Below are 13,700 nucleotides of genomic sequence, written 5' to 3' on the forward strand. Positions count from 1 at the left end.
TTATCCTCATTTATTAGTCGCTTGATATCCCAAGCGACTTACACAATGTTAAAACAAAACAAATACAACACACTATAAAAACATAACAATAAACAACAACAAAACAATAGCAATAGCACCCCCATGCAGCCCCAGGAAGGTTTGGTAGCATATTAAAAACCAAATATCATCTCAATCTATCAAATGCCTGGGAGAAAAGATACGTCTTTACCTGGTGCTGAAAAGATGTCAATGACAGTGCCAGGTGGACCTCACTGGGGAGTGTAGTCCACAGATGGGGAGCCACAACTGAAAAGGCCCTCTCCCTTGTCACCACCCTCCGAGCTCCCCTCAAAGGGGGGACCTGGAGCAGGGCCTCAGAGGAAGATCTAAAGATCTGGATAGCAAACTTCCCAGACATAATTCCTTTAGAGCCCTATTTATTTATTTGTTCTCCTGACTTTCCTTGAAAAAGAAGCCAAAGAGCAACTATCAATCCAGGCTGCAAGCCTATATACACCTACCTGAGAGTATGCCCTATTGAACACCTATTGGTTTCTATGGGTTATTTACTTTGTAAGAGTGTAATAGTGGGGATGGGAAATCAAATTAAGTTTGCAATTAAAGTCAAACCTACTTAATTTGCACTTTCCAAAACAACACATGAAGCGAATCACAGCTGTCCTTCAAAATTTGCACTTCCTGGAATCTTGGAATGCAGCTTGCCAACTAAGCAGTGTGCACAAAAAATGCACATACAAGGCTAAAGCATGTATAGAAGTGCATACATTAGTGAACGTAACATACAATAATGCATTATATTAGGGAAGGTTGCCTTGCAAAAAATGCTTATATTAGGCAAATGTGCACAAAAACGTGTGTTAGGAGAAATTTGCACTAAAATACTGAGGCATGAGGACTTAAAAATAAATAAATCACAAACTGATGTGGAAATGTGAAGAGGTGAACTTAAAGTTGGGAAAATGAGAAATGGAGAGAAAACCAAAAATGACAGATTTACCCACACAGGCTTCTTGTACAAGGAGATAAACTTTAGGTATCAGGGTTTTCCAGGCAGATGGAAAGGTCATCTCACTCTATTCTTCTTGGTCCTTTCTTTGCCTCTCAGATCACCACACATCTGTTCTGCCAAGTCAGGAGATGAAGTCTGGCAGAAGCAGAAGACCCAACAGCACTGGTGGGAAGCATCCAGCCCATGGGCCTAATTAGGCCCACTTGACTCTTATGGCCACTTGCCCTGCATCTGATGTCATATATGGCCTCAGGTAGGGGCAGGATGAGGCATGATTTCTTGCTGAAAGCAGGGTTTGCAGGCACTGCTACTCAGCTGATCCTTTGCAGTCAGTTGATCCTCTGCCTTTGCAAGCACTGCTGTGATTGCCAGTGCTTGAAAAGACACAGCAGGACTTTGCAGGCACCCCAAATCAGCTGACTGTCAGTACCCGCAAAGCACCCTTTCATTGTAGCCCTTTTATTTAGCCTGTTTTCATTGTGATGTCAGGTGAATGACAGGTGGACAGCTCCACCCACCTGACAAAGTTAGCCTGCAGGGGTGGGGGAGGTAAGGATCAGTACCGCTGGCTGGATCTAGCTCCCCATCTCTGTCCAGCGGTCTGCCTGACCTAGAAACTTCCCAAAGGGTCGAGCCTTATCACATCCCCTGCATTGACACTATGGTTGAACATGTTCTGGTTGGTGCAGTTTCCTCGCATTGCCAGTGGTTGGTGGTAGCACACTGGCTCAGTTCCCTTCCTGACTTGGCCCACAGGTTCTGGGGGCCCTGAAGGCTTGAGCCCTGCAGATGTAGCCTTGGTGTGGCTACAAAAAGATAAAGTGTTGCGAAGTTGCAATTGTCAAGGTGCATAATTGAAAGGCAACTGATAAGAGCATCACAAGAGAGGAAAAGATCCCACAGGCTGTTTCCCATGTGCTCCTGTTCTTTGGCTGCAAATTGATTCAGAACTGATCTATATCTGTCCCTAGCAATATGCAAAGGTATTACCGGATTCCCTGCAGCATGAGACAGGCTTGAAATCTCTTTGGCAATCATACTCTTCTACAAAGAGCTTGTTTGAACATGACTGTGTGGGACAAAATAGTTCCCTTGATTTCAAGAATTGGCACCTAAAATGATCACTAGCCTCAACATATCCCTTTTGGGATTTTACAGAGCAAATATGGAATGTGGGCAGGCAATAGAGGGATCAGGCTGTCCTTGCTTCGCCCAGCTCCCAGTGTGTTTCCTTTTGTCCATCTTTCTAGTCACATTTAAACTATTTCCCATTATTAGTCATGGGACTACCAGGCTAGGTTCACGGTGCACAAGATATTGGTTACAAAGTCCTATACAGCTTGGGACCAGGATACCTAAAAGATCACTTCATCCTCTACATACCCCTGCATTCTGCAGGAGAGGGCATCCTTAAGATTATCAGGAGCTTTGTTCCGCACAGTATCAGAATCTGGTCTTTAGTGTGGTGGCACCTACCCTTTGGAACCCCCTCCCATTGCATATCAGATAGGCATCTTCTCTACTGTCTTTCTGGTGCCTGCTAAAACTGTTCCTCTTTCAACATGCCTTCTAAAATCTGTATCGCAGTTGGCATCCGTCTTGGATATGATTTTATATATGTGCTGTTGTTTTAAATTGTTTTATATTTATAATTGTATTTTCACAATTATGTTTATATCTGCAAACATTTTAACTATTTTTATATTTGTAACTATTTTATATATTTTATTATATTGTAAATCGCTTTGGGATGCCTCATGGGAAACAAATCATAAATGAAATAAATATAATAATAAAAACAATATATTCACAGCTCAGTTTCTTATTTCCATAATCATGGTGCAATCACAGAAAAGGCCCTTTCTCTCTGGCATTTTTCAAATGGATCTGATTTCCTGGGAGGGTCCTGTTATTGACACACCATCTTTATGATTAGGATAGGGAAGAAATTTGCATTTACCTAATTTGCACTTTCCAAAACAATACAAGAAACAAAACTCAGCCATCCTTCAAAATTCAAATTTCTACAAATGTTGCAATGCAGTTCAACAGCCAAGTAACATGCATATTGATTTTATTTAACAAAAATGTTTATGCAGCCACTAGAGTGGCTTTATACTATCAGCATATATTTTTTGCATTCCGCAATATTTAATTGAAAATATCCCCCATGCCATTCTGATGCTTCCCATAAGCTCATTTCAAAGCAAAACCTTACAAAACTTATAGTCTTGAACTCAGAAATGCTTGCTAAACTACCCTCTACATTTTCATGGCGATACACAAAATAGTCAGAGAGAATTAAGAGACTTTTGGATTTCTTTCTGTCAGAGTTCTCATAATTTGTTGAAATTAATTAAAAATCATCCATGTTCACAGAGTATCTGTAATCCTATTACTGATCTTGCCCCATACTCTGACCTTCATCTTCTGCAGTTTAAAAGTTAAAAAAAGTCTGCCTGATTTTTAATTAATTTAATACATTTAGCATTGAACTCAATGATAAGGCTGGGCATGCTCAGTAAGAACCAACTGTCAGTGTTCTAAAAGCCAGACTCACAGCTGCTGGGCTTGCCAAATCAGGGGACCACACCCACACCAGACCTTTATTTCACTTTAGACAGTCATGGCTTCCCCCAAAGAATCCTGGGAAGTGTAGTTTGTGAAGGGTGCTGACATGAGACTCTTATCCCCCTGACAAAGCTCCAGTGGCCAGAGTGGTTTAACAGTCAGCCACTCTGATTGACACTCTGTGGAGGGAACAGGGCATCTCCTAGCAGCTCTCAGCACCCTTCACTAACTACACTTCCCAGGATTCTTTGGGAGAAGCCATGCCTGTCTAAAGTGAAATAAAGGTCTGCTGTGGTTTAAATTTGGGTGTGAGGCTACATGTGCCTGCTGTAGAATTTATTTATTATTTATTTATTACATTTATACCCCACCTTTCTTTTCATGATAGAAACCCAAGCGGCTTACATATGGTTCCCAGGTGGTCTCTGTGATGCCCCTGTATTTATAATACTGTAAATATGGTAAGTGTGGGTTTATTAGCATAAATGAGGTAAGTGGAGGGGGAGTACATGGGTTGGAATGTTGATGCATGTTGTATTATGATTGGCTGAGTGCTTGAGGGTCTGAAGGTATAAATGAGAGGATGACAGTTGAGAGTGGTGGGGTTGGTTGGTTTTAGTTGCTGGGTTTAGGAGTTCATTGGTTGGTTCTGGGTTTTGGAGGGTGGATTGAATTAGGTGGGTAGTGAGGCAGGTTATTGATGACTAGAAACATAAAGGGTAACGCAACTTATGAAACCACACGCTTGTTGACAATACCTTTAAGTAATCTTGTTATTCCCTGTGTATATAAATAAATATTTCTTGGTTTACCTAAATGCCTGATCCTTGACTGGGTTTACACAGACCAGAAGGGCATATACCAAAGTTGGGAAACAGCATCAATGGTGGCAGCGGTGAAGAGATAGTGTAACATTATCACGTATCCAGAGCAACCCAGCGCTGTATTCTTTATAGGCAGAAAGATACAGGGGGGTTGTGGCCTGCAAGTGCACCCAGACACAAAGTAGCAATAAGCCAGGAGGAGACTAAGGCACAGTCTCAAAGCAATATTGTTTTACAGGGAGTGTCTGGTGGTGCTGCCTAGCAGTGGGATCTTGAGAGATCTTTGCTAGAGACGGTGAGAGAACTGTTTAAAGACCAGGACCCTGAGGTGGGACCGTGACAAGGTGGTAACCACAGGCAGGATCCTAGCAGGTGGCGCCTGAGGTGGGATCCTGACAGGAAGGGTCCTGACAGTCTCCCATCCATGCACTGACCAGACCTGACCCTGCTTAACTTCAGCAAGGTGCTGGCCTCATGAGCCTTCAGACCATAGCCTAAAATAAAATAGGATAGAATAAAAAGGTGGGGGAAACCCTGAAAAAGAATGATATTGTTCACAATGTTTTCCTTTTGGAAAGAAAAGGGGCTTCCCCTCAGCCCAGTGCCCACCCATCCAATCTCCTTCCATCTCCTTCCTCCCTCCCCCTCCCCCTCCCTGCCCATCCCCCAGGTTAGTTTCACCTATCCTAAGCATGATTGCAGGGGAGTAAATCCCACTGAACTCAATAAACATGCAAATGATCAATCAATTCTCAGCAAACTTGCACAGGATCCCATTTTTTACCTCCTGGATTAAAAAGCAGAGAAATTCACTAATAAGCAAAAAAAAAACCTTGCTGTTTAAGAACGTACGTATAGCCAACAGATATTTCTATCAAACTTTAAAAAGTAGGGAAATTGGGCAGCTGTAGTGCATGCACCAGGGGAGCAGGAGACCTGACCTCCTCTCTAAGATATTGTACTGCCCTACAAATTTGTCAAAATGCAAACACAATTTGGGTTGGTCTTTCACAGTCCAATCCACTTCCTATGTAGCTTGGAAGAATTTGGCGACATGTGCCTCTGATTGTGTTTGCATTTTTACAAATTTGTAGGGTAGTACAATATCTCAGAGAGGAGGTCAGGAAATCTCTACAATGAAGAGTGGGTCTGCTCTAACTAGGACTAGCATTGAATATCACCCTGTGATTTCATGTAGTACAGCCTTCCACAATTCTAAAACCTCCAGATGCTTTGGATTACAACTTCCATAACAGTTGGTCACACTAGCTAGGGCTGATGGGAGATATAGTACAAAAAACCCTGTAGATTTAAGGTTCCAGGGAGGGGAAAACAGCACCGCTTTTTCTGAATACTTGGAAGAGTTCTCGGGAAATAGAGCAGCTTTTCTGAATACTTCACAAGAAGACTCATTTAAAAAATGTGAGCTGATTTCATATCAAGCCAAGGTGCTTGCCCAGTAGTGGAAACTTACCGCCATTTATGTGTAATCACTTAGTAAGCTGGTTATCTGTCTCATCCAATCAACTGTTAAGGAGAATTTTACCATGCATCAAGTTCAGACAGGACCAGCCCAAGATATTTTGCTGCCTCAGGTGAAAGACAAGATCACCTACACTCCCACTCCATGTCATGCACAGAACTGCAGCTAAGTTGGACTAAACTGGACTGGCAGCTAGATTGCACCTCAGCGATGGGCCAGTCTTTTTCCTTGTGCCTGAGGGCAAAAGGCTTAGCTCAGGGGCCACAGGGCAGGGCTAGTCGTGTGGCACACACAGTGATGCCCGCCAAAACCTCTCTGCTGCTCCCTCCTCCCTCTTCAGCCTCTGCTACCTGAGGCAGCCGCGTCACACTGCTACTGCAGGGGTTTTCAACTCAAGGGTGCATTCCCTTCTGGACAACCTTCTGGGGGCCACAGACCATGGGCGGGTGGGACCCTGGCAAAAGTGGGCAGAGCAAAGAAGGTGAATTTTACCTTTGTACAGTAGGCTACTTTCTATACACACTCACACACCTCTCTCTATCCTCCATCCAGGCGAGCAAGAGGTACTATCAGGGTTCAAGGCCATATTCCCAGCCAAGCAAAAACGCACAAGGAAGGTGCAAAGTAGAGCCTGTACATGGTGTGGCTGGGGATAGCCCCGAGGACCAGACAGAAAGGCTGGGAGGGGCACAGTCAGCCCTTGGTCCCTCAGTTCCCAATCCCTGTCCTAATGATAGGGCCGGTCCTGGTTTCAGATGTGTGTTATAATGTATATCAAAATGCTCATCTGTATCTATCAAAGGATGCTGGTATTAGAGATTCTTGTTCTCCACTGAACTCCAAGAGGCTTTGATTCCAGATTGCATATTATCCCACTCAGAGCTTGGAAGTAATTCATTACAAGCAATTCATACTTGTAATTCATTACTTTTTTGAGGAACAAGTGGGTAATTCCTTTACATTGTGATTGTAATAGGAGTAATTTTATTACTTTTGTGAAGTAATTGTAATGTTTCCAGCATTACCTTTGGGCATTACTAGGGGGGAGGGAAGCAGGGGAAGTTTGCTGCTCTTCTGATTTGTGCATGAAAATCATGTGCCTCAAACTGGGCTTCTGTGCAGTGTCGCTCTTCCCTCATGCTCTGTGGGTGGGTAGGAGGCTACGAAGGAGGAGGTGGAGAGTGAGACGGGGTGGAGTGGAGAAAACAATTGTTTAAAAAAATGGATGGTGGTGGTGAAGAATGGAGTGGAGGGGAAAAGGAGCCGGAGGGCAAGAACATGGATAGAGGAGGGGAAGGAGGCAGCAGCAGAATGGAGATAACTGTGGAGGTGAAAGATGACAACATGTGTGTGTGTGAATACTGTACTCCTCCACCCTCTCTGGCTACTGTGCTGCATTTGCAGTATTTATACTTTTTTGCATCTCGGGAAAATGTTTGCTTGGGTGAGTGTCCCTTAGCTGGTGGCAGGGCAGGGTCTGGGAGGTGGTTAAGTGAGAGAGATTATGCTTGCTGGCTGAGGGGGGGTTGTGCTTGGTTTGATGTGCAAAGATCTGAGTAGTGGCCTCTGCCTCCCTCCCCACCTCCTTTACTAGTGGAGAGACCACCATTGCTATCTTATGGATAAAAGGAATTATTCTACCACTTCTGTATGTGTGTGTTTATTTTTAATGTTATTTTAGGCTACTTAGATGTGCAGCAGCCAAGGCCAGCACCTTGTAGGCGTTTTTTTGAAAAAGTAACTGAAATGCAATTGTAGTGATTACTTTTTCTCAAAAGTAATCAGTTCCTTTCAGAGCAATTGTAATTGTAATGGCAATTAATACTTATTTGGGCCATGTAATTGTAACTGTCATTTATTACTTTTTAAAAGTAATCTTCCAAGCTCTAATCCAACTATGACTCAGTAAGCAAGGTCTTGGTTTACCATACACAAGTTTTAAGTAATGTGGTTGCCACCACACCTCCATGAGAGCTCCCTGTCCCTTGGGTCATGTCTATATCTTTTACCCAGAGGGCGAGGGCAGATTACGTGGTTTTCAACCACATTGACAACATACCCGGGTGTGGCCTGTGCGGCACACAGAACATGCAAACCTATCCATCCTGCATTACAGCCAGAGCTTAGCTAGTGACGAAGAGGGAAGCAAAGCACCAACAGGGTGCACAGATGGGCTGTGTAGTGAGAAATGCTATATTATGATGCTCACTGGGTGACCTTAAGCCAGTCACCTTCTCTCAGCCTCAGGGCTGTTGTGAGGATAAAATGAGGAAGAGAATCATGTACGCCACACTGAGCTCCTTGGAAGAAAGGTGGGATATAAATGTGATGATTATATAATGGTAATAATCTCACTGAGATTCCCAAGTCTGTTATGGCAGCATCCCTAACTAGAGATGGGTGAATCAGTCTATGTCCAGTCCATATCACTTTCGCAAGTGTCCAACCGTAAGTCTGTTCTGTCCCATATTTGCATGAAATCTGCATGAGAATAAATATATATTTCAACCAATTTTCTCTCAAAATGCACATTCCTAAACAGATTTTCTTTTAAAATATGCATATTTCCTTACCAGTATTTTTTGAGCTGAGAATTGCATAGGTATCAAAGAAATTCCAATCAACACATTTGTCCAAGGGGTGTAGATCATGTCATTTTGTGTTCAGATTTATAAAGACCAATTTCCTCAAGTATATGTGATTCTAACAGGAGCAAGATAAGTCCTAGTCACACATTTGTTTTCTGATGCTTTGACAGAGTGATCTTAAGGAACATAGAAGGCTACCTTTTCCTGAGTCAGACCACTGGCCCACCTAATTCAGTATTATCCGTATTGCCGCTCTGTAAGGTTTCACGCAGGGAGCCTTTCCCCGCCCTCTGCCAAGATGCCGGGGAGGGGACTGAACCTGGGACCTTCTGCATGCAAAACAGATGCTCTACCATGGAACTTCAAGCAACCCCCACAGGGATCCCCAGTGGACTGCAGAGATGGCGATGTTGTTTATTCTGTGTATGTTATGCTTTTATTATTGTCCTGGGTGGATAGTTCTTTTCATGTTCTGGCTATTTTAAACGTTTTGTGAGTGTGTTAAAGTTTTAAAGTGTGTTTTGTATTGTTGTATTTGCCACTTTGTGAGATTATCCTGAAAAGGGATGTGTGTGTAAAAAGTATTCTGAAGCAAAAGGCCACACAGGAGGATATACAACAACAAGAACTTTACTATCACTGAAGATATGAAGAGAACAAGGCCCACAACATTGTGCCGCTTGTAGGCCAAACTGCAACTCAGAACTGAAACAAAACTGCCACAGCCCTGGGCAGACTCGGCAGTTCCTTGTATTGCAAGCCTGGAAGGCCAATAAACAACAGCGTGTGTATTATATGCAGAGAGGGTGTGGCCTGAGAAGAGTCCTGAGGATCAAATGGAGAGGGCTGGAGGGTTGCATTCTGCCCCCAGGCCTGAGGTTCCCCATTCCTGAACCAGAGGTAAAGTAGCCCATCCTATACACATGACCCCTAAGGTACTGCTCATCAATTGGTGGGTCATCATCATCCACAAACAGTAACATAGTGGCAAATTCAGAAGTGCAGGGTCCCTTCAAGATAGTCACATGACTCCTTTTTTGCTGCTGGGTTGAGAATTAGATCCCTTGTTAATGCCTTCTCCCACAACAACAGACATTCCTAGGAGCCAATAAGCATTAAAGAGGAGAGTGTTAGCTACTGAGAAGAGTCGTCTCAGTGACTGACTCACCTCCTTTCCCTCTGATTGGCTCCAATCAGCAAAAAAGGACAAGGAAATATGTTAGAAGACTCTTCTCGGTGGCTAACACTCCCCTTTGACGCTGATTGACTCATAGAATGCTGGAAGCATGGGGACCTTGCTGGGACCCTGCTTCCAGAAAAGTAAGGGGTCTAAGACCCCCTGAGATCCTGGACCACTACACCCCTGTCCACAAATGGATCATGCTCTGATGCAGGGACGGAAATACTTCTCAGTTTCAGTTCTCTCTGTTTCCCATTTTTCCAGTCTTAAATTTAATTCTTCACATTTCTGTAGAAATTTGCCTTTTTTAAAAAGCAATTCTCATGAAAATTCTCCAGCATTTTAGTGCAAATTTCTCCTAACAAACACACTTGTGTAGGCATTTCTGATGCATGTACACATCTTTGCAAGCCATTTCTCGTCATATAATGCATGCATGTTATTTTCACTCACATATTAATTTTATGCACACTTTAACACATGGTTTTTAAAATACCAACTGCTTGACAAAATTAGAATAAGTGCAAATTTCGAAGGATGGCTGTGTTTCAGTCCTCATATTGTTTTGGAAAGTGTGAATTCGATCAGTTTGGCTTGAAATGTGAACTGAATTGAAATTCTTGCCCATCCCTACTCTGATATAAGTTGGCTTGCACCAGCAGCACCGCTACTGCTCTTCTTTTTTTAACAGAAAATAGTTTTGTTCTTTTAAAGAGCAATAAGGAAAGGGTGTTTAAAAGGTGAAGAGCAGGTTCCGTGTCACAGGCTGTGGTTAAAGGCGGGTCCTGCGTCTGAAAAGACTGAGGATTACTGACCTAATCCATCTGAGGATTGGTCCACCTCCACCCCACCCCCACCCCTTCTCAATGAACAGCTCGCTCATCTTGCTCACGGTTTGTCTTTCCCAGGCTGCAAGGAGGTTGTGTGCCTTATGTGCTGGGACCTGTCCCTTAAGACGCCCATGCATTCTTGTCTTTCTGTCTGTTGGCACCTTTAGCACGTATTCGGTGCAAGCTAACACCACAGGGATTTGAAGGTGTATGATTAATTGTGGGATATGCTGCGATAGGCACCGGAGAACCCCCAAGGATTGTTATCTTCCACAAGGTGTTTGCCAAACACTGAGTCGTCTTGACAAGCCCCTTGTCGGAGAAGTTCTTTCACTTGCACATTCCAGCCAGCCTAGCAGGAGACAGCGGGCTGGTTTGCAGAAGGGAACCTACAATTTTCCATCGGATAATCTGCAAGCATCATGAGATTGCTTTGGCAAAGTGGCTGCCACAGGCAGTGCTGCAAGGAGAAAGGAAGGGAAGGAAATCTCTGTGGGTATTTTTGGTCATTGTTAAGTAATAATCAGTAGTGTAGTGGCAAATTCAGAAGTGCAGGGTCCCTTCGTGATATGCCACACCCCCTCACAGTCACACCCCTTTCCCACTTTCTCTCGTCTCTCTTACCCTCTCTCTCATCTCAGAAGTCCACACTCTACTACCACAGAGGTCCCTACGAGCCAATCAGCATGAAAGTGGAGGCTGTGTGTTAGCTATCGAGAAGAGTCTTCTCAATGGCTGACTCACCTTCTGTCGCTCTGATTGGCTCCAATCAGCACAAAAGGACAAGGACTCTTCTCACAGGCTAACATGCTCCCTTTTCATGCTGATTGGCTCATACATAAGGACCTGGCTGGGACCCTGCTCCCCAAAAAAGTAATGGAGAAGTCTATCAATGGCTATTAGCCACAATGGTTATGTTCTACCTCCACTGCCAGAGGCAATGTGCCTCTGAATGGCAGTCACTGGGGAGCATAAGCAGGGCAAGTGCTCTTGGGCTCATGTCCTGCTTATGGGCTTCCCTTAGGCCTCTAACTGGCCACAGGTAGAGCCTGAAACTGATTTTATTTCTCCCCTTTTGAGTTTTACTTCTTTAGTTCCCTTTAATATCACTCCCCTATATTTTTCATTTGTATTTTATGTATTGTCATCTATGTTAAGGTTTTTGTGTGTGTGTGTGTGTGTGTATGGTTTTAATTGTGAGCCACCATGAGTGCCCTATTCTAGGGTAGAAGGGCGGACAGAAATATTTTAAATAAAATAAATAGTCAGTAATAAACACCACATTGGACTAAACGGGCTTTTGGCCTATTCCAGCAGGGCTCTTCTTACATTGTTATCCAGGAGACTTTTTCTGTTCTGACAAGTTTCTGTTCTGACAAATTCCCTGAGCGTGATGATGTAGAATTCCAATGCTGAGGAGCAGCTCTGATGCTTTTTCAGAACAGCTCTGGACTTTATGCATAGATTCCACTCCTGCACCACCACCAGCCACTTGACGGACTCCAGCCATGGGGTCTGGGCACTTATTCTTTCAACCTGAAGTTCTGCCGTAGCCATAACTTGCATCTGAAGCTAGGGAGAGTCAGAAATAGACACAGGGAGCTCCTGGGGGGACCAACCTGTTAGGGAAACCTTGGCTGCCATCTTGGGTGATGTCAGGCTTGCGCCTGCAGCGCAACAAGCATTTATCTCAAGCGGAGGTAGGTGGGGCATGCAGGTGGGCGGTGCAGGCCTGCATGGAGGTAGGGGGGTGCCTGGAAGCTCCCTCTCGCGATCCGTGGCAGGGTTGGGAGCTGACACTGCCATGGATAGTGGAAGGAAGCACTACCCACCCACCCTAAGGAGGGGCCCTCAGCCAGGGCTGAACTGGCTGCCCTCTGGCGCCGGCCCTGGTGAGAGCCATGTACGCCATCTTGAGATCCTGGAAGAAAAGTGGGATATAAAGTCAATACATAAATCATAAATAGCGGGGAAGGCTGTCACCAGGTGACTTATGAACCCACTCAATCTGTTGTCCAGGTGATGGCTGATGATAGGCTACTTCAAAGCTCCTGCTTGGGGGAGAGCTGCAGCTCAGTGGCAGAGCATCTGTTTTGCATGCAGAAGGTCCCTGGTTCAATCCCCAGCATCTCTGGATAGGACTGGAAGAGAGCCCTGCCTGAGGAGAGTTGCTGCTAGTCATTGTTGGCAATACTGGGCTAGATAGACCAATGGTCTGATTCAGTATAAGGCAGCTTCCTCTGTTCCTGTGGTCCTTGCTCTCCCTTCTTAGGGTTCTCCACCTTTAAACCAGACTTAGATCAGACAGCCCTTCAACTAGAGGGATGCCCTCTGCTGTCTCCTCAAATGCACCCAGCTTGCTGATCCTGTTGCCCAGAAGATGTAACTTAAGAGAGTGCCACGAAGCATGTGGGAAATGACTTTCTCCTGGAACTGGGGAAGACTTGCAGGTCATTTGATTTCCAGTTCTTTCCTTTTTAGAAATTTAGAAGCACGGGCAAGAGTCCCTTCCTGCACTTTGAGAAAGAACTTTTCTGTTTGGAATACCCATTAAATTACTGCTCCTATTGTTGACACTGACCGTATAATGAATGTTTTCAGTTTTAGGAGATCTCTGCAGATGATAAATCAGGGCCCCCAAAGAGTTTCAAAATGACAGCCTTTGGATATGAGGTTGATAGTGATAAACCACATTAACAGAACCATAGATGAGAATCGGGAGGGGAGGCGGAAATAGCATATCTCCTGAGGGATCTTGTTTGCATTAAGTGCTGGAGTTTGATGGCCCGATACAGAAGACAGGTTGGCAGAAGGCAGGTTGGGATCTCCTGGCAAATCTCTGGGTGATTTTCAGTAGATCCACAGAATTCTTCCAAACTGTTTTACAATGAATCAGTGTTTCCCACCTGAAAGAAAGAAAGCTAACCAGGAACAAACTTTGGTGAAAGGATCATCAGCTCCAGTCAGTTCTGGTTCAGTTTTGGTTCAGTCAAATTCCCAAATAGGGATGGATCTATTAATTTTGGTTCTCCCAGTTTCTCATTTTCCCAGTCTTAAATTCAGTTCTTCACATTTCTGCAGCAATTTGCTTTAAAAAAAAAATCCTAATGAAAATTCGGCAGTTTAGTGAGAATTTCTCCTAATAAACACATTTTTATGCAGTTTTGACTAGTGTACACATTTTGCAAGCAATTTATCCTAATATAACACAC

The sequence above is a fragment of the Rhineura floridana genome, chromosome 11 (genome assembly GCF_030035675.1).
Source record: "Rhineura floridana isolate rRhiFlo1 chromosome 11, rRhiFlo1.hap2, whole genome shotgun sequence".
In the NCBI taxonomy this organism is placed as follows: Eukaryota; Metazoa; Chordata; class Lepidosauria; order Squamata; family Rhineuridae; genus Rhineura; species Rhineura floridana.